Genomic DNA, 22,235 nt, shown 5'->3' with positions numbered 1-22,235 from the left:
AACACAGACAATCACATGTGAGTGAATGTGAATGTGTCTTGTTACAATGTTGGTTGGAGACAGAGGTCCAGACAGGGACCATAGAGTCCTCAGGGGTGTCAAACTCATTCCACGAGGGCTGAGTGTCTGAGTTTTCTTTTTTTTCTTTCAATTAAGACCTGTAGACAACCAGGTGAGGGGAGTTATTTATTAATTAGTGACCTTGATTCATCAGTCAAGTACAAGGGTGGAGCGAAAACCCACAGACACGCGACCCTCCGTGGAATGACTTTGGAACGTGCCCTAGTTTCATCTGCGGGACCATTTTTGTGAGTTGATGGTCAGGGGGCCAAAACATAATAACTGATGAATTTGTACACTGCAAATTGACCACATCCAAAAAGAGATGGTATTTGAAATGAACAATAATTTCATACCTTGATTACATTGAGACACGATCACATAAGTCTCTTCTTTTAGTACTGGGAATACTTGAACTGATTCCTGGGAACAGATTCCTGGGAACAGATTCCTGTAGATTTTACAGTCTTGTAGGCCGCCTGTTGCCGACCTCTTCCCTAGCAGCCTTTGCTTCTGTCTCAGGGGCTTGACAGAGGAGAGGACAACAGAAGGAGAACGGAGGATATCAGCCCTCTTTCAATGGCTTTACCAGCCACAAATGCCAGAACATTCTCTATTCCCCTTTGTTCCTTCTCTCCCTGCTCTTGATGACTGTGGGAGTAGATTTAAGCACATGGGCGTCTGATATAGCATGAGTACACACACACACACACACACTTCCGAGCTCAAGAGCATCTGATATCAAGGCTTTACACAGGTATGGCTTTTCCATCAATCATCTAATCCCTTTGCTTTCTTTCTGCCAATACTGCAGCTGGAGTTCATTCCACACCCGGACACTCTGTAGTTACCATGCACACCCAGACACTCTGTAGTTACCATGCACACCCGGACACCCTGTAGTTACCATGCACACCCGGACACTCTGTAGTTACCATGCGCACCCGGACACTCTGTAGTTACCATGCACACCCGGACACTCTGTAGTTACCATGCACACCCGGACACTCAGTAGTTACCATGCACACCCGGACACTCTGTAGTTACCATGCACACCCGGACACTCTGTAGTTACCATGCACACCCGGACACTCTGTAGTTACCATGCACACCCGGACACTCTGTAGTTACCATGCACACCTGGGCACTCTGTAGTTACCATGCACACCCGGGCACTCTGTAGTTACCATGCACACCCGGACACTCTGTAGTTACCATGCACACCCGGACACTCTGTAGTTACCATGCACACCCGGACACTCTGTAGTTACCATGCACACCCGGACACTCTGTAGTTACCATGCACACCCGGACACCCTGTAGTTACCATGCGCACCCGGACACTCTGAAGGAAAAACAAAATGTTCCCCTGGAAAACAATGGTCATGACACATCACAGACCCAGGGATGCAGTTCTCTGCTTGTCTGCTCCAGACATTCTCATCCCTCAGGTGGACTAGGATACATTTTCAGGACATAAGTAAGAGGAGCCATGGAGAAGATAGATTATGTTGCCTTGGTGGTTCCTACTGTCATTCTTCATATTAACAGAGTTCTGGGTTTCAACATTGGGACAAGGAGGACATACTTGCCGTCTCCTATGAGAGAACCCTCAGCTTTAGAACACTAGAAACAGTCACTTATTTAGGCCTACAGTCTCCATGGTCCAATAATATTTCCTCTCAGATTTCTGGAAGTGTTGAAATATCATTCATATATGGATATAGATTAAAGCTTGTTGTTATGAGTTCATCCATTGCAGTATTCCTCCTGAGATTCTCCTGAGGGGAAATCACATGGTCTGTGAAGTGTGCACCTCTGGTTCAGATCAGCACTGGGGCAGAAGAGGTGGAGGAAGAAGAAGAGGAGCAAGAGGCCTCATCTTGTTCCACTTTCTAGTAATCCTCTCCTATAGGTTCCAGTTGGTCTTTGATAATGACTGATAATCCTCCCAACCCCCCCAACCAACTCCTTAACCAAAGTCACTGTGAAGATCTTCATATCTCTCTCTGTCTCTCTCTCTGTCTCTCTGTCTCTCTCTCTCTCTCTCTCTCTCTCTCTCTCTCTCTCTCTCTCTCTCGTGTCTGATGAAGGGAGGAGGGAAGGAGCAGGAATGACTTCAAGCTCCTAGCTGTGTGCTCTTTGCCTGGAAGGTCTATAACTGTGAGAGAAATTGAGCATCCTGTTATTAGGAGGAGAAACAGGGGGATAGACGGGGGAGAAGACAAAGGAGGAGGGGAGAGACATGGAGAGAGAGAGTAATAGTTGAATGTTGGCTTGAGGCATTGGTTGAAATCCCAGGTGGGGAATTGCCTTGAGCCTGGCTGAAATTCAGTCTGAATCACATCTGGCAAATACCATTAATTGGAAAAGTGTTTTTATGAACTATCCCTTTCTCTTTCAGGAGAAGACAGCAGCTGTGACTTTGGATGGCAATAATGACAGACCGTTGTTTAACCCCTCGTTGTTGGATGGTGAGTCTGCTTTCTATTCTTCTTCTTTATTGTTTAAATGGAAGATGAGTTTCCTGTCCTTGTCTCTTATTGGATTTCTGATCTGGTGTTTGGGTGGTTCTGGTGTTTGGCTGGTGGTGGTGCTAATGTTTGGCTGGTGCTGGTGTTTGGCAGGTGCTGGTGTCTGGGTGGTGCTGGTGTTTGGATGGTGATGGTGCTGGTGTTTGGGTGGTGCTGGTGTTTGGGTGGTGCTGGTGTTTGGATGGTGGTGGTGTTTGGGTGGTTTGGGTGGTGTTTGGACGGTGGTGGTGCTGATATTTGGGTGGTGCTGGTGTTTGGATGGTGGTGGTGCTGGTGTTTGGGTGGTGCTGGTAGCGTGTAGTGTTTGGGTGGTGGCGGCAGCATGTAGCGTTTGGGTGGTGGTGGCGGCGTGTATCGTTTGGGTGGTGGTAGCGTGATGTGGCATGTAGCGTATGGGTGGTGGTGGCGGCGGCGGCATGTAGCGTTTGGGTGGTGGTGGCGGCTTGTATCGTTTGGGTGGTGGTAGCGTGACGTGGCATGTAGCGTTTGGGTGGTGGTGGTGGCGTGTATCGTTTGGGTGTTGGTAGCGTGATGTGGCATGTAGCGTTTGGATGGTGGTGGCGGCGGCGGCATGTAGCGTTTGGGTGGTGGTGGCGGCGTGTATCGTTTGGGTGGTGGTGTAGTGTTTGGGTTTGTAGAGAGCTTAATGATGGGTAAGTGGCAGTGAACCTCCAGAGCGACTAATTGACTAACTGCTGAGCACATCAATGAGGACGTTAGTGAATCCACACTGCAGCTAATAGAGTCAGCTCTGTGTAGGCTACACTGCAGAATCAGTCTGGAGTAGAGACACAGTAAGGCCGGCCAAGGGATGCTGACTGTGGCATACAGCACATGGTCCACTATGTGTCTCTTACCTGGCTCTGAGACATGGATCCCTCAGACTCAGTGAGAGAGGAATGTGGGACGACACTGTGCCTGCTTACTGATTTTAAAGGGGATGTGGAGTTGAAAGTTTGACAATAGCTGTTAGCACTGGCTAGGTGGAGTAGCATCTAAACTACACTCTACAGGCATGGGACTAGGTGGAGTAGCATCTAAACTACACTCTACAGGCATGGGACTAGGTGGAGTAGCATCTAAACTACACTCTACAGGCATGGGACTAGGTGGAGTAGCATCTAAACTACACTCTACAGGCATGGGACTAGGTGGAGTAGCATCTAAACTACACTCTACAGGCATGGGACTAGGTGGAGTAGCATCTAAACTACACTCTACAGGCATGGGACTAGGTGGAGTAGCATCTAAACTACACTCTACAGGCATGGGACTAGGTGGAATAGTATCTAAACTACACTCTACAGGCATGGGACTAGGTGGAGTAGCATCTAAACTACACTCTACAGGCATGGGACTAGGTGGAGTAGCATCTAAACTACACTCTACAGGCATGGGACTAGGTGGAGTAGCATCTAAACTACACTCTACAGGCATGGGACTAGGTGGAGTAGCATCTAAACTACACTCTACAGGCATGGGACTAGGTGGAGTAGCATCTAAACTACACTCTACAGGCATGGGACTAGGTGGAGTAGCATCTAAACTACACTCTACAGGCATGGGACTAGGTGGAGTAGCATCTAAACTACACTCTACAGGCATGGGACTAGGTGGAGTAGCATCTAAACTACACTCTACAGGCATGGGACTAGGTGGAGTAGCATCTAAACTACACTCTACAGGCATGGGACTAGGTGGAGTAGCATCTAAACTACACTCTACAGGCATGGGACTAGGTGGAGTAGCATCTAAACTACACTCTACAGGCATGGGACTAGGTGGAGTAGCATCTAAACTACACTCTACAGGCATGGGACTAGGTGGAGTAGCATCTAAACTACACTCTACAGGCATGGGACTAGGTGGAGTAGCATCTAAACTACACTCTACAGGCATGGGACTAGGTGGAGTAGCATCTAAACTACACTCTACAGGCATGGGACTAGGTGGAGTAGCATCTAAACTACACTCTACAGGCATGGGACTAGGTGGAGTAGCATCTAAACTACACTCTACAGGCATGGGACTAGGTGGAGTAGCATCTAAACTACACTCTACAGGCATGGGACTAGGTGGAGTAGCATCTAAACTACACTCTACAGGCATGGGACTAGGTGGAGTAGCATCTAAACTACACTCTACAGGCATGGGACTAGGTGGAGTAGCATCTAAACTACACTCTACAGGCATGGGACTAGGTGGAGTAGCATCTAAACTACACTCTACAGGCATGGGACTAGGTGGAGTAGCATCTAAACTACACTCTACAGGCATGGGACTAGGTGGAGTAGCATCTAAACTAGACTCTACAGGCATGGGACTAGGTGGAGTAGCATCTAAACTACACTCTACAGGCATGGGACTAGGTGGAGTAGCATCTAAACTACACTCTACAGGCATGGGACTAGGTGGAGTAGCATCTAAACTACACTCTACAGGCATGGGACTAGGTGGAGTAGCATCTAAACTACACTCTACAGGCATGGGACTAGGTGGAGTAGCATCTAAACTACACTCTACAGGCATGGGACTAGGTGGAGTAGCATCTAAACTACACTCTACAGGCATGGGACTAGGTGGAGTAGCATCTAAACTACACTCTACAGGCATGGGACTAGGTGGAGTAGCATCTAAACTACACTCTACAGGCATGGGACTAGGTGGAGTAGCATCTAAACTACACTCTACAGGCATGGGACTAGGTGGAGTAGCATCTAAACTACACTCTACAGGCATGGACTAGGTGGAGTAGCATCTAAACTAAACTACACTCTACAGGCATGGGACTAGGTGGAGTAGCATCTAAACTACACTCTACAGGCATGGGACTAGGTGGAGTAGCATCTAAACTACACTCTACAGGCATGGGACTAGGTGGAGTAGCATCTAAACTACACTCTACAGGCATGGGACTAGGTGGAGTAGCATCTAAACTACACTCTACAGGCATGGGACTAGGTGGAGTAGCATCTAAACTACACTCTACAGGCATGGGACTAGGTGGAGTAGCATCTAAACTACACTCTACAGGCATGGGACTAGGTGGAGTAGCATCTAAACTACACTCTACAGGCATGGGACTAGGTGGAGTAGCATCTAAACTACACTCTACAGGCATGGGACTAGGTGGAGTAGCATCTAAACTACACTCTACAGGCATGGGACTAGGTGGAGTAGCATCTAAACTACACTCTACAGGCATGGGACTAGGTGGAGTAGCATCTAAACTACACTCTACAGGCATGGGACTAGGTGGAGTAGCATCTAAACTACACTCTACAGGCATGGGACTAGGTGGAGTAGCATCTAAACTACACTCTACAGGCATGGGACTAGGTGGAGTAGCATCTAAACTACACTCTACAGGCATGGGACTAGGTGGAGTAGCATCTAAACTACACTCTACAGGCATGGGACTAGGTGGAGTAGCATCTAAACTACACTCTACAGGCATGGGACTAGGTGGAGTAGCAGCTAAACTACACTCTACAGGCATGGGACTAGGTGGAGTAGCAGCTAAACTACACTCTACAGGCATGGGACTAGGTGGAGTAGCAGCTAAACTACACTCTACAGGCATGGGACTAGGTGGAGTAGCAGCTAAACTACACTCTACAGGCATGGGACTAGGTGGAGTAGCAGCTAAACTACACTCTACAGGCATGGGACTAGGTGGAGTAGCAGCTAAACTACACTCTACAGGCATGGGACTAGGTGGAGTAGCAGCTTAACTACACTCTACAGGCATGGGACTAGGTGGAGTAGCAGCTTAACTGCACTCATGGGACTGAGTGAACCTGAGTGAACAGCTGACCTGAGGGGACAGGTGAGACATAAGGGCTATTAGGGCATGTTACAGAGTTGTCCCCCGTAGCTGATCTGAGGACAGTTCAACACTGATGGGATGTCATTGTAGGCAACTTTTCTCTGCTGCTGTCATTGTTACTCTGGCTCTCAGTTGGTGTCAAGCCTCGGCCTTTTAAACTGAAGTTGAATGGGGGTCTGTGAACAGAACGTGTGAAGGCCACATCATTAAGTGTGTTCATTCAATATATAAAACGATTTCAACATAATGGAGTAATTGTGTGTGTCTCTGACAAGGCCTCTTATACAGTATGTTCTCTCCCTCTCTTTGAGGGAGAGTAGTTGCTGCTGTAGAGTTTAATTAGCATTCCTTAACCCTTAAGAAATTAACTTGCCACTACAGGCATAAACAAAACAATGTGCTGACAAGGCTCTGACAGCACTCCATCAGTCAGGATCTGATCTGGAGTCAGTGAAGAGTCCCCTCCACAGAAGACTGTAGCTAGTTGTGTTGGTGAGAGTCTGTGGACTAGGACGTTGACCTGGTGTCAGGAAAGAGGAGAGGCCTGTAGTAGCATAGCTCTTCTTTAGATGGCTGGAGAATAACACTCTGTTAAAGAATGCCAAGAATCTGTGTGTTGAAGTTCACACTGTATCTCCATATGCGGCTGGATCCTGGCAAATAGGAGACAGCTGTGTCTGAGAGAGGGAATGTCAAAGTAGTCACATTGAGATGGATTTATTTGAATTGGGTGTGCGTCCTCTATATGGAAAAGATTACTGTATTGTACATGTAAGCACAGACACACACACACCAGACAGGTAGCAACCAGGATGTTGGTCTGTGTTTATACGCTGTAACTCAGTGGGTTATTAATGCAGTGCAGGTCTATGGTAGGACGGCTGAGACCGACAGACCACCCTACATGATGACACCTGTTTGAAGTGCAATGGGAGATTCAACACGTAGCCCTGCTCTGTTGGCTTAATGGTCTACTTACTCAGCTCTACTACTGTTCTGTTATTTCACTGTAATAATTACATGGCATAAGGTCTTAGGATGCAAAGCTCAAGGATCCAAAACCCTCCCACCCTCATAACCACATAGATAAACACACCCTGGGGACAGAGGCTTTGTCCCCACTCTGAAAACACACCCATCATATGATGTTGAATGTCCTTTCGAAGAACCAATACAGTCTGAGTGTCTTTGTTCTAAATTCCTGTCTGTGTCTTGGTTCTGACAGCTGGTTCTGACAGCAAGGAGAGAGGGAAAAACAGATCATCTTTTTCTCTCCTGCTCACGTTATTCGCCTGCCCCTGTATTTTTGATGACAGATTCAAATGGATTTTCCATGTGTTTTTTCCATGGATACAGGGCAGGGGGCGATCTGAATCATACAGTACCTGGTCTTACCGTGGTTGTCTGCAGGGAAATGTGATCACATCAAAGCTTGGCATGCTGAGCCCCGTAACGTCCCAGTCCTATACTGTAGGACATCCAGGGAGAAGGCAGAGGGCTGCCTTTACATACACTAGATGTTATCAGGATGTTCGCCCTCTCTCATGTCCCTGGCTGCTCTGACCAATCTCATAATTACAGCCTGACTAACATCCTGGTCAACAAACAATACAGAATAAAACAGATGAAGCGAATATAATTTTTGTGTACATAACATAAACCGATACAGATTCTTGACATTATGGATGCAGTATCATGTACTGTATGCTTTGTGTTAATGTTTGTGATGAGATCCTCATGGGAGTGTGTAATCAGTGGTGCGTTCTGGTGGCAGGCCGCGCCAAATTCAGCTTCTCTCTGGACTCTCAACAATGGCTCACAGTCAGTCAGTCAGTGTACTGGCACTGAGCTATATTTAGAAATGGTAATGGAAAATGTACATTCAGGCAGGTTCCCTTTCAATCAGCCAATTAGAGGATTCATAGTGGAGTAACACATGGGAACACACACACACACACACAGGTTGCACAGGCAGCACAGATGCCTGGCAGGTTTTAGCACACATCACAGGATTAGAGAGCCAGCCAAAACAAATGACGTCACGCCTCGTGTGCCCAACATCCCAGGAGTGTCTTCTCTCTTACCTCTGTAACACCATCCCCACTCCCTGTCAAACCCAGGACACTCTCCTGATATCATTTTCTGGGGTATTAAATGTTAGACTCATTTCACCATTCGACTTTCACCTGTACTGTAGTTTGTCTCTGTACAGCTGTTGGTCCTGTCTGTGTGCTGGACTTGTCTCTGCCTATAACTCTCCTATGAGGACAGATCGTCATTAACAAGCCTTGCCCGAATACAAACTGTGTAGTTATTCCCTCCGTAAGGCAATCAAACAGGCAAAATGTCAGTACAGAGACAAAGTGGAGTCGCAATTCAACGGCTCAGACAAGAGATGTATGTGGCAGGATCTACAGACAATCACAGACTACAAAGGGAAAACCGGCCACGTTGAGGACACCAACGTCTTTCTTCCGGACAAGCTAAACACCTTTTTCGCCCGCTTTGAGGACAACACATTGCCACCGACACAGCCAGTTACCAAGGACTGTGGCTCTTATTCTCTGTGGCGTCCCTAGCCGTGTTCTCAGAGCATGCACAGACCAGCTGGCTGGGTGTTTACGGACATATTCTCTCCCTATCAATCAATCAATTGTATTTATGGAGCCCTTTTTACATCAGCCGATGTCACACCCAGCATAAAACCCCAAACAGTAAGCAATGCGGATGTAGAAACACTGTGGCTAGGAAAAACAAAAATATTTCCCAAGCTTTAAACATCCCAAGGAGCACTGTGCAAGCGATAATATTGAAATGGAAAGAGTATCAGACCACTGCAAATCTACCAAGACCTGGCCGTCCCTCTAAACTTTCAGCTCATACAAGGAGAAGACTGATCAGAGATGCAGCCAAGAGGCCCATGATCACTCTGGATGAACTGCAGAGATCTACAGCTGAGGTGAGAGACTCTGTCCATAGGACAACAATCAGTCGTATATTGCACAAATCTGGCCTTTATGGAAGAGTGGCAAGAAGAAAGCCATTTCTTAAAGATATCCATAAAAAGTGTCGTTTAAAGTTTGCCACAAGCCACCTGGGAGACACACCAAACATGTGGAAGAAGGTGCTCTGGTCAGATGAAACCAAAATTGAACTTTTTGGCAACAATGCAAAACGTTATGTTTGGCGTAAAAGCAACACAGCTCATCACCCTGAACCCACCATCCCCAGTGTCAAACATGGTGGTGGCAGCATCATGGTTTGGGCCTGCTTTTCTTCAGCAGGGACAGGGAAGATGGTTAAAATTGATGGGAAGATGGATGGAGCCAAATACAGGACCATTCTGGAAGAAAACCTGATGGAGTCTGCAAAAGACCTGAGACTGGGACGGAGATTTGTCTTCCAACTAGACAATGATCCAAAACATAAAGCAAAATCTACAATGGAATGGTTCAAAAATAAACATATCCAGGTGTTAGAATGGCCAAGTCAAAGTCCAGACCTGAATCCAATCGAGAATCTGTGGAAAGAACTGTTTTGCAAGGAGGAATGGGAAAAAATGTCAGTCTCTCGATGTGCAAAACTGATAGAGACACCCCAAGCGACTTACAGCTGTAATCGCAGCAAAAGGTGGCGCTACAAAGTATTAACTTAAGGGGGGCTGAATAATTTTGCACGCCCAGTCTTTCAGTTTTTGATTTGTTAAAAAAGTTTGAAATATCCAATAAATGTCGTTCCACTTCATGATTGTGTCCCACTTGTTGTTGATTCTTCACAAAAAATACAGTTTTATGTCTTTATGTTTGAAGCCTGAAATGTGGCAAAAGGTCGCAAAGTTCAAGGGGGCCGAATACTTTCGCAAGGCACTGTGTTACTTGTCAGTCAATGCAGCAAATGCATGAATGTTTCTACTAATCTTCTGTCCAGGTTTAAGAGTTGGCCTTCTCTCTCTCTCTCTCTCTCTCTCTCTCTTTCTTTGTCTCAGTGGTGACTACTGGAGTCTCTCCCTCTTTCGCTCTGTGTTGACTACTGGAGTGAGTCTGGCTGTTCTGATGAATACTGAGTGCTTAGGTAGAGTATGGTGTGTATCCGGTTACATATGACTCCATGTGTGTGGCAGAGAGAGTAGCAGCTATTCTGCTGTAGCCTGGACCGTTATTACAGGTGTGTCAGGCCTAGATGCAGCTGTTGATTACTCAGACATTGCTACATGTAGTACCATGTGCGTCTACAGAAGGCTCACATATAAATGAGAACAAACTAGCTCAGCGGGTCTTACAGTTGATCTCTTAGAAAAGTAGTTGCATCTATTTTGAGTCGTTATGTCACTAATATGGTCACCTCTTCAAGAGCTTTTATCATTACCACACATAACTAGGGTGACTGCTGCTGTGATGGGATTCTCCCCAGCAGCAGAACAGTACTGCACCAATACCATATCAATAGCAAATATGTTCAGAGAACATACAACACTAATCAGAGAACTTCTTTCTACTGCGTTTCTATAATACAAGGAGGCTGGGCTGTGAGGAAGGGAAGGTTTTGAACAGCTGCTCTACTGCGCTCCTCTCCCTCCCTCCCTCTTTCCTCTCCTCTCTCTGCTCTTCTCCTCTCCTCTCTCTTCTCCCCTCTCCCTCCACCTGTGTTATGAGGCTCCGGCTGCAGATCTGTGCTGCTGCAGTACAGTAGTCCTCTTGTACTTTCCTTAAAGATCAACTTCAATTAATGAGCGTCTGTCAGCGCTGGGCCTGGGAGTCTCACTGGCAGGAAATTGGAGGATAAGCTGCTTTTGTTCCACAGCGCCAACATTTTGTGCTTTATTGGTTTCCTCATTCTTATTTGAACTGGACACATGAACGAAAATACACACACACACACACTCTCATACACAATTCATAAATACACACACAGCCACAAATGCACACACAGAGCTACCTTTAGATTTGACTGCAAACCAACGTCCATGACTCTCTGCAAGGTTTCTCAGTTTGAAGACAGTGTTCAGGATGGTGGTTGTTTTCTCTCTTTGAGGCTGGTGTTTGTTTTACTTTTTAAACATACTCCTAAATGAAGTAGTACATGAGCTGGACTGGACAGCTCCTTGAGACCAGGTCTGGGTGAGGAGGAGAGACTGAGGGTAGTGGGCCAGGGCTGAGGTCCACAGAAAAGCTTCAAATGTAGAAATGAGTGGAACTCCCAGGGTTTTCAAAACAAGACCGGAGATTTCATTACACATACCTGGACAACTGAGAGCATGGAAAAAACACTTGTGCATGTGCGAACAAACACTCCCCGCACCCCTGAGCAGCCGCTGGGCTGGTCAGACTTAAAACCAGAGACATAATACAGATCATTTGAACCAAATGCAGCAGTGAAAACTCCCTTTTTCCCTCTCTCTCCTGTCTCATGGCCAACATGTGTCCGCTTCAGAAAAGTGAAGCGCTCTACAGAAACATGGTCATCAATCATAGCCTGTAAGGAATCAGTCACTGCATACAGGGTTGGGTGGTGGAGAGTGGGAGCTCTGTGGTGTGCTGCCTACCGCTCTGTGGGTTGGGTGGGTGGGCGCCGGGTGGTGGTGTTATTCTGGGCTTGGGGAAGGAGTACACTGGTGTGGTCGGTACCTTTTTTTTTTTAGGCCTGGTTCCATCATGTTTTGGGTGGGGCGGGCTGGGTTAAGGGATGACTGTTGGATCGGATGACCATGGTTCTCTTCAGGTCGAAACCCAGATAGACATTAAAACAAATGTAAAACTCTGACTTTGTAATTATGTTAAAATCATGACAACGCAGTCTTGTTGTACCCTCCGACAAGAACACCTGATTCAAATAGTCATCAAGCACTTGACTGGTTAAATCAGGTGTTTGTCTGAGGCTGCGACGATAATGCGTACTGGAGACACTGCTGTAGATGGTCTGCCATTTCTTTGGATAGGGGACTAGGTCTGTGGGAATGTTTGCATCCTCCGCAGCCAGCCAGCAGTAACAAGATGTCTGCAGACTGCAAATGAGTCTTGAGCCAGATTAGACTAGACAGTCCTGGGGGATCGGATTTGAGATCAACCCTAAGATTGAACCTCCACTCTGTGGTCTTGAGGGAGGGGGTAGAGGGGGATCCTCTGGCAGACATAAATCTACTCAAAGCCCCCTGGATTCCTGCTTTGAGATTCTTCCCTGTCTGTGTAAACAGGTCTGGAATATCACCTTGTTTTGTGTGTGTGTTGACACACCATCAAATGTCTGTGTGGGGCGTGTCCGCTTGAACACTGTTCTACAGGAACCTATTCCTATTCAGCTGACAGTCTTTTACTCATCGTGTGTGTGTAATACAGTTTTTCCTTAGGAAGCCTGTTCCCATTAAAGTCATACTCCTATTGTCATCAAAGGTCCTAGAGACAAAGCAAGTTCTACTGCTCCGTTTGATATTCTAGTGAAGTAATCCAAGTGGAGTGACTCTCCACTGACCCATCTCCCCAGACGTAGGGTCACACCGCCGGCCCGGTGCACCGTGGGTTCACCATCGTCTTAACGCTCTAACTTCCCTTCAGAGACTGATGGATATCTTGGTGCATCTAATCGGTTCATTATCCACTGTCTTTGTGTATTAGACACAGTGTGAGAGGACAGCTGTCTCTGTATGTTGCTCTGCTCTGGGCTGTCTTGTCTGTCTGTGTGGGATGTTTGGCGTCGAGAATGTGTGTCATGTGTTTAGTTTTTCGGGGAGGGCTCCCCTTGCCTCGTCTCCCGGGCTGACACTTGACCCACGGGGTAATCACAGAGGGATTTGGGATGCCTTTGGCTGACACAGAGTTTAGGGGGAGAGGGCTGCTAGGCTGGTTTGGTGCTGGAGCGTTGTATTTACATGTCTTTGTGACAAGGGCTTTATACAGGTAAATATGGGTCTACGGTCTTCCCCTTTTAAGACCAACTCAGCAATTACAATGTGCCAGTCCCCAAACTTCCTAACCATTGCTGTTTGAGTCATTGTAGCTCTTTAGAATGTCAAGCCTTGATGCTACCTTGTCTGTCTGTGTCTCCTTTTCAGCAAATCGATAAAGCTGTAAAAGTACTGCAATAAAAGGGGTCAGAGTTCATTAGGTGTCAATCTGGATGACCAGCAAGGTCAGCATGGCATCTGCTCTCTGGTTGGCTGATTTGATAGGGTGGAACAAGGACAACGTCCTCAATGGGGAATAGCTGAGTGGGAGGAGAGAGGATCTATCATGGGTTCCTCCTGATGACAACCATGACACTGGTCTGGCTGTGTCCTGCAGCTCTTCTCTCCTCTACAGACACATGTACAGGAGCAGAGAAATGAATGATCTCTTACAAGCCAACACTCCCCATGGGCTTAGATTATCTCTCAATCAACTCAACAGAATAGCCTTGTAGTCTGGGAAATTCACTTCTGAGCAGTGAGTTGTCTGTTTATAAACAGTTAACTCATACTGCCATTGTTATTGAGCAAGATGGACACTATGTGCGCTGAGTGTACAAAACATTAGGAACACCTTCCTAATATTAAGTTGCGCCCCTCTTTGTCCACAGAACAGCCTCATATTGTTGCGGCATGGATTCTACAAGATGTCGAAAGCGTTTCACAGGGATGCTGGCCCATGTTTACTCCAATGCTTCCCACAGTTGGCTGGATGTCCTTTGGGTGGTGGACCATTCTTAATACACACAGGAAACTGTTGAGCATGAAAAACCCAAATCAAATCAAATCAAATTTTATTTGTCACATACACATGGTTAGCAGATGTTAATGCGAGTGTAGCGAAATGCTTGTGCTTCTAGTTCCGACAATGCAGTAATAACCAACAAGTAATCTAACTAACAATTCCAAAACTACTGTCTTATACACAGTGTAAGGGGATAAAGAATATGTACATAAGGATATATGAATGAGTGATGGTACAGAGCAGCATAGGCAAGATACAGTAGATGGTATCGAGTACAGTACATATGAGATGAGTATGTAAACAAAGTGGCATAGTTAAAGTGGCTAGTGATACATGTATTACATAAGGATGCAGTCGATGATATAGAGTACAGTATATACGTATGCATATGAGATTAATGTAGGGTAAGTAACATTATATAAGGTAGCATTGTTTAAAGTGGCTAGTGATATATTTACATAATTTCCCATCAATTCCCATTATTAAAGTGGCTGGAGTTGAGTCAGTGTCAGTGTGTTGGCAGCAGCCACTCAATGTAGTGGTGGCTGTTTAACAGTCTGATGGCCTTGAGATAGAAGCTGTTTTTCAGTCTCTCGGTCCCAGCTTTGATGCACCTGTACTGACCTCGCCTTCTGGATGATAGCGGGGTGAACAGGCAGTGGCTCGGGTGGTTGATGTCCTTGATGATCTTTATGGCCTTCCTGTAACATCGGGTGGTGTAGGTGTCCTGGAGGGCAGGTAGTTTGCCCCCGGTGATGCGTTGTGCAGACCTCACTACCCTCTGGACAGCCTTACGGTTGAGGGCGGAGCAGTTGCCGTACCAGGCGGTGATACAGCCCGCCAGGATGCTCTCGATTGTGCATCTGTAGAAGTTTGTGTGCTTTTGGTGACAAGCCAAATTTCTTCAGCCTCCTGAGGTTGAAGAGGCGCTGCTGCGCCTTCTTCACGATGCTGTCTGTGTGAGTGGACCAATTGTTTGTCTGTGATGTGTATGCCGAGGAACTTAACTTGCTACCCTCTCCACTACTGTTCCATCGATGTGGATAGGGGGGTGTTCCCTCTGCTGTTTCCTGAAGTCCACAATCATCTCCTTAGTTTTGTTGACGTTGAGTGTGAGGTTATTTTCCTGACACCACACTCCGAGGGCCCTCACCTCCTCCCTGTAGGCCGTCTCGTCGTTGTTGGTAATCAAGCCTACCACTGTTGTGTCGTCCGCAAACTTGATGATTGAGTTGGAGGCGTGCGTGGCCACGCAGTCGTGGGTGAACAGGGAGTACAGGAGAGGGCTCAGAACGCACCCTTGTGGGGCCCCAGTGTTGAGGATCAGCGGGGAGGAGATGTTGTTGCCTACCCTCACCACCTGGGGGCGGCCCGTCAGGAAGTCCAGTACCCAGTTGCACAGGGCGGGGTCGAGACCCAGGGTCTCGAGCTTGATGACGAGCTTGGAGGGTACTATGGTGTTGAATGCCGAGCTGTAGTCGATGAACAGCATTCTCACATAGGTGTTCCTCTTGTCCAGATGGGTTAGGGCAGTGTGCAGTGTGGTTGAGATTGCATCGTCTGTGGACCTATTTGGGCGGTAAGCAAATTGGAGTGGGTCTAGGGTGTCAGGTAGGGTGGAGGTGATATGGTCCTTGACTAGTCTCTCAAAGCACTTCATGATGACGGAAGTGAGTGCTACGGGGCGGTAGTCGTTTAGCTCAGTTACCTTAGCTTTCTTGGGAACAGGAACAATGGTGGCCCTCTTGAAGCATGTGGGAACAGCAGACTGTTATAGGGATTGATTGAATATGTCCGTAAACACACCGGCCAGCTGGTCTGCGCATGCTCTGAGGGCGCGGCTGGGGATGCCGTCTGGGCCTGCAGCCTTGCGAGGGTTAACACATTTAAATGTCTTACTCACCTCGGCTGCAGTGAAGGAGAGACCGCATGTTTTCGTTGCAGGCCGTGTCAGTGGCACTGTATTGTCCTCAAAGCGGGCAAAAAAGTTATTTAGTCTGCCTGGGAGCAAGACATCCTGGTCCGTGACTGGGCTGGATTTCTTCCTGTAGTCCGTGATTGACTGTAGACCCTGCCACATGCCTCTTGTGTCTGAGCCGTTGAATTGAGATTCTACTTTGTCTCTGTACTGACGCTTAGCTTGTTTGATAGCCTTGCAGAGGGAATAGCTGCACTGTTTGTATTCGGTCATGTTACCAGACACCTTGCCCTGGTTAAAAGCAGTGGTTTGCGCTTTCAGTTTCACGCGAATGCTGCCATCAATCCACGGTTTCTGGTTAGGGAATGTGTTAATCGTTGCTATGGGAACAACATCTTCAACGCACGTTCTAATGAACTCGCACACCGAATCAGCGTATTCGTCAATATTGTTATCTGACGCAATACGAAACATATCCCAGTCCACGTGATGGAAGCAGTCTTGGAGTGTGGAGTCAGCTTGGTCAGACCAGCGTTGGACAGACCTCAGCGTGGTTCTTGCAGTTCTTGACATAAACCAGTCCGCCTGGCACCTACTACTCTACCCCGTTCAAAGGTACTTAAATATGTGACTGACCGGCTCGATTAGGTCTTAGTGGTTCCTCAATTACAAGTTTTGAGCTTATGCCGCAACCGTTTGTGGCAGATTGTGGTAAATTGCGTCATTCTGTCATTGCACCACACTATTACAAGGGGGAGTTAGAACGCTGATCTGTAGGTAGTCTAAACTGAGTCAATTTGTGCCAATCTTTTCGTGAATTAATGGAGGTTTGAATATTTGTCTCCTCCTTTTTTTGCTGGCGGGTGGTCCGGAGTTCAAATAAAATTGTTTTGGTTACATACACATACTTAGCAGATGTTATTGGTCACATACACATACTTAGCAGATGTTATTGGTCACATACACATACTTAGCAGATGTTATTGGTCACATACACATACTTAGCAGATGTTATTGGTCACATACACATACTTAGCAGATGTTATTGGTCACATACACATACTTAGCAGATGTTATTGGTCACATACACATACTTAGCAGATGTTATTGGTCACATACACATACTTAGCAGATGTTATTGGTCACATACACATACTTAGCAGATGTTATTGGTCACATACACATACTTAGCAGATGCTATTGGTTACATCCACATACTTAGCAGATGTTATTGGTTACATCCACATACTTAGCAGGTGATATTGGTCACATACACATACTTAGCAGATGTTATTGGTTACATACACAGACTTAGCAGATGTTATTGGTTACATACACAGACTTAGCAGGTGATATTGGTTACATACACATACTTAGCAGATGTTATTGGTTACATACATCTTTATTCCAAGATGGCGTAGCAGTCAGATGTCTTTGTCTTTTGTCCTGTCGTGTCCCTTGTATATATCTTTTACCTCTTTTTCTTCGAATATCTTTTAAAAATATTTAAAATACAGTATTTCTATTTACTTTGGATCTGGAATCCCTCAATTGAAGCTAGACAGCTAACTACCGACCAGCTATCAGTTAGCAAACCATTGCTAGCGGTTATCAGCTAACCTTTAGCTCGGACAGCTCTCGCCAGTTCGAACAACGTGACTCAAACCAGAGCATAACGGACCTTTCTCTCCATATCCCCGGATTCCTACCGCAAACTCGGAACATTTCCATCTGGATCTTCGCAACTAGCTAACCGCAATCCCGGTTGACCACTCCTGGCTAGCGTTTCCATCCCGGCGCAAGCACCAATCAGCCTGAAGCTAGCCCGGACAGGGCTCCTGTGCTACCACCGAAGCCCACTCCTGGGTTACAATATCCGGACCCCTTCTACTGCCGGTACGGGGCACGGAACCCCGCCGATCCTCTACGACCAATATACCGACATAATCTGCCCGAGGATTCCAACAAGCCCCTCATGCACGACACCCGCTGAAGGCCCATTCTGCTAGGCCTGCTAGCTACCTAGAGCTACTTGGAACCCTACTAATTCCACGACTGGTCTATCGACATCACCGCACGAAGAGGCAAAAACAGACTTACCCCCATCACAACGTCCCCCAAAGGCTAACTTGCTAACCCCAGGCCTGCTAACTGCTAGCTTGCCTACCCCGGGCTGCTAACTGCTAGCTTGCCTGCCCCGGTCTGCTAACTGCAATATGGCAATATGTGAATTGATTGCCCCCCCATCTATCTTCAGAGCTTGTGCTACTAGGTGACCTAAACTGGGACATGCTTATTAACACCCCTCAATCTCACACAAATTATCAATGAACCTACCAGGTACAGCTCCAAATCCGTAAACACGGGCACCCTCATAGATGTCATCCTAACAAACCTGCCCTCCAAATACACCTCTGCTGTTTTCAATCAAGATCTCAGCGATCACTGCCTCATTGCCTGCATCCGTAATGGGTCTGCGACCATACGACCACTCCTCATCACTGTCAAACGCTTCCTAAAACACTTCTGCGAGCAGGCCTTTCTTATCGACCTGGCCGGGGTATCCTGGAATGACATTGACCTCACCCTGTCAGTAGATGATGCCTGGCTATTCTTTAAAAGTGCCTTCCTCACCATCTTAAATAAGCATGCCCCATTCAAAACATTTAGAACTAGGAATAGATATAGTCCTTGGTTCACTCCAGACCTGTCTACCCTTGACCAGCACAAAAACATCATGTGGCGTTCTGCATTAGCATCGAATAGCCCCCGTGATTATATAACTTTTCAAGGAAGTTAGGTACAAATATACACAGGCAGTTAGGAAAGCGAAGGCTAGCTTTTTCAAACAGAAATTTGCATCATGATGGAATTAACTCAAAAATGTTCTGGGACACTGTAAAGTCCATGGAGAATAAGAGCATCTCCTCCCAGCTGCCCACTGCTCTGAGTCTAGGAAACACTGTCACCAGATAAATCCACTATAATTGAGTATTTCTCTACGTCTGGCCATGCTTTCCACCTGGCTACCCCTACCCCGGTCAACTGCACGGCACCCTCCACAGCAACCCGCCAAAGCCCCCACCATTTCTCCTTTACCCAAGTCCAGATAGCTGATGTTCTGAAAGAGCTGCACAATCTGACCCCTACAAACCAGCCGGGCTAGACAATCTGGACCCTCTCTTTCTAAAAATGATCTGCCGAAATTGTTGCAACCCCTATTACTAACCTGTTCAACCTCTCTTTCATATCGTCTGAGATTCCCAAAGATTGGAAAGCTGCCACGGTCAAAGGGGGTAACACTCTCGACCCAAACTGCTACAGACCTATATCTATCCTACCCTGTCTTTCTAAGGTCTTCGAAAGCCAAGTTAACAAACAGATTATCAAATTATTTCGAATCCCACCGTACCTTCTCCGCTATGCAATCTGGTTTCAGAGCTGGTCATGGGTGCACCTCAGCCACGCTCAAGGTCCTAAACGACATCATAACTACCATCGATAAGAGACATTACTGTGCAGCCGTCTTCATCGACCTGGCCAAGGCTTTCGACTCTGTCAATCACCACATTCTTATTGGCAGACTCGACAGCCTTGGTTTCTCAAATGATTGCATTGCCTGGTTTACCAATGTATACCAAAAGGTTACCCATATTTAAAGACCTGAGCTACATTTGTTTATGAAATGTACTAGTTTATTTAGGCAATTTTAATATTTCTTTAGGCTTGGCATATTTAGTAGGCTATTTCGCAGCATAAAGCTATATTTGTCAGCATGAAGCCGAGTGACTCACTCATTTGTGGCTTTGGAACAAAATAAATAAGTACCAACATTATTCTGATCATCTTAATAAAGAAATGTTTTGACCAAGTTAATCTGCTCATGTTGTGTGTTCAATAATTTGTGACATTGTGGTTACAATGAAGAATGTAAACGAAATATCAAATAAAGCTTATTCATAATGAATAGTCTGATGCTTAATTGTTTTTATAACTCCAGACAGTAGGCTATTATTCCTGTTATTTTTTTTCCTGCATTCATTAATTTGACTGAAGGTCTATTCAACATTTGGCTAAAAAGAAACCATGCCATGAATTAAGAACAGATTTTTCTTTTCACAATGCAATGTGGCACATTGACAACTCAAATCGCTTTTAAAATCAAATGTTTTGGTCACAGACACATGTTTAGCAGATGTTATTGTGGGTGTAGCGAAATGGTTGTGTTTTTAGCTCCTCCGACGGTGCAGTAAAATCTAACAAGTAATATCTAACAATTTTACATCATATACACACCAATCTAAGTAAAGCAATGGCATTAAGAATATATAAATATAAGAAGAACCTTCTAATATTAGACAAATAAATACACTAAAATAATAACTTAGACTGTTTTTTTTATCTTCAAATTGCTGTGCATGAAAAGGATGTCATCCACCGTGCCTGGTCCCAGGCTAACAGCTGACTTCTCTCTGAAACCACACATCCATCTGAAGGTGAGTCTTTATCCACCGTGCCTGGTCCCAGGCTAACAGCTGACTTCTCTCTGAAACCACACATCCATCTGAAGGTGAGTCTTTATCCACCATGTCTGGTCCCAGGCTAGCAGCTGACTTCTCTCTGAAACCACACATCCATCTGAAGGTGAGTCTTTATCCACCGTGTCTGGTCCCAGGCTAGCAGCTGACTTCTCCCTGAAACCACACCTCCATCTGAAGGTGAGTCTTTATCCACCGTGCCTGGTCCCAGGCTAACAGCTGACTTCTCTCTGAAACCACACATCCATCTGAAGGTGAGTCTTTATCCACCATGCCTGGTCCCAGGCTAACAGCTGGCTTCTCTCTGAAACCACACATCCATCTGAAGGTGAGTCTTTATTCTTTGGAACCACACAATTACCAGGTGAACAGTAGGCCTCTTGAAGCGACATAGGAAATCAATAAAATCCACAAGTATTATTTCACAATAGCTGGCCTTATGTTACCTGCAGTTTTGAGCTGCGCTGTCCTACTCCGTGGTGGATAACATCCGCTCTTCGTTTATGTAATGGGCTGTAAGGCACAAGTATCCTATTTTTTTGAAAATCGTCAGTCCACATGTCAAGTGTAATTGTGCCATCGTATTTACCCAAGTTCTCTCGCAACTGCGAGCTGATATATATATATTTTAAATTTATTATTATTTAAAAAAAATGACTGCAGGACTCTAGTGTGATAGGAGAAAGACTGACAAACTCACACACCTCCATTAATTTACAAAAGCATAGTCTAATAGCTTGGCTAGGTGACCATCTGGAACAAAGCCCTTCGCCCCCTGATTGCTCAGTTTGGCCGGGTGGCCAGCTCTAGGAAGAGTATTGGTGGTTCACAACTACTTCCATTTAAGAATAATGGAGGCCATTGTGTTCTTGGGGACCTTCAATGCTGGGGACCTTCAATGCTGCAGACATTTTGTGGTACCATTCCCCTGATCTGTGCCTCGACACAATCCTGTCTCGGAGGTCTACGGACAATTCCTTCAACCTCATGGCTTGGTTTTTGCTCTGACATGCACTGTCAGCTGTGGGACCTTTCCAAATCATGTCCAATCAATTGAATTTACCACAGCTGGACTCCAAGTTGTAAAAACATCTCAAGGATGATCAATGGAAACAGGATGCACCTGAGCTCAATTTCGAGTCTCATTGCAAAGGGTCTGAATACTTATGTTTTATTTTTAATAAATGTGCCAACATTTTATAAACCTGTTTTCGCTTGAATCATTATGGGGTATTGTGTGTAGATTGATGAGGAAACGTTTTTATTTAATACATTTTAGAACGAGTCTGTAACGTAACAAAATGTGGAAAAAGGGAAGGGGTCTGAATACTTTCCGAATGCACTATACTTGTGGAATGTTACCGACTAGATAACCACAATGGAAAGAATAATCTGGTGGCATTGGTAGAGAGTCAGGTGGATAGTGGAGTGGAAGTGCACTGTACTGTGAGTACGCAACAATGCTGTGGGTGAGGTGTAAATTTCACTGTAAGTTCTACACTTGTTGTATTCGGCGCATGTGACAAAGTTTTTGATTTGATTTAAATGGTTTAGCAGCCTTTCCAATAAATTGGAATACAAAAGAAGGCCACCACCCTTGATGGGCTGTCAGCAGGACAATAGGGACTTGCCAAGTTTAGGGACTTTAAATGTATTAATGGATGATTGCGAGGC

At 46.0% G+C, this 22,235-nt stretch overlaps 1 protein-coding gene across 1 annotated transcript in view; it reads left to right on the top strand.

Moving 5' to 3' along the window:
* The window catches only part of LOC109892495 (bone morphogenetic protein receptor type-1B), a 119,679-nt gene that overhangs the window by 3,473 nt on the left and 93,971 nt on the right, over positions 1 to 22,235 (top strand). Inside the window, exon 2 of the mRNA XM_031826381.1 lies at positions 2,465 to 2,534. The gene's annotated coding sequence lies outside the window, so the exon portion shown is untranslated. The remainder of the gene's footprint in view (positions 1 to 2,464; positions 2,535 to 22,235) is intronic.

The sequence above is a fragment of the Oncorhynchus kisutch genome, linkage group LG6 (assembly GCF_002021735.2).
Source record: "Oncorhynchus kisutch isolate 150728-3 linkage group LG6, Okis_V2, whole genome shotgun sequence".
Taxonomy (NCBI): Eukaryota; Metazoa; Chordata; class Actinopteri; order Salmoniformes; family Salmonidae; genus Oncorhynchus; species Oncorhynchus kisutch.
This window is presented reverse-complemented; position numbering and strand designations above follow the sequence as displayed.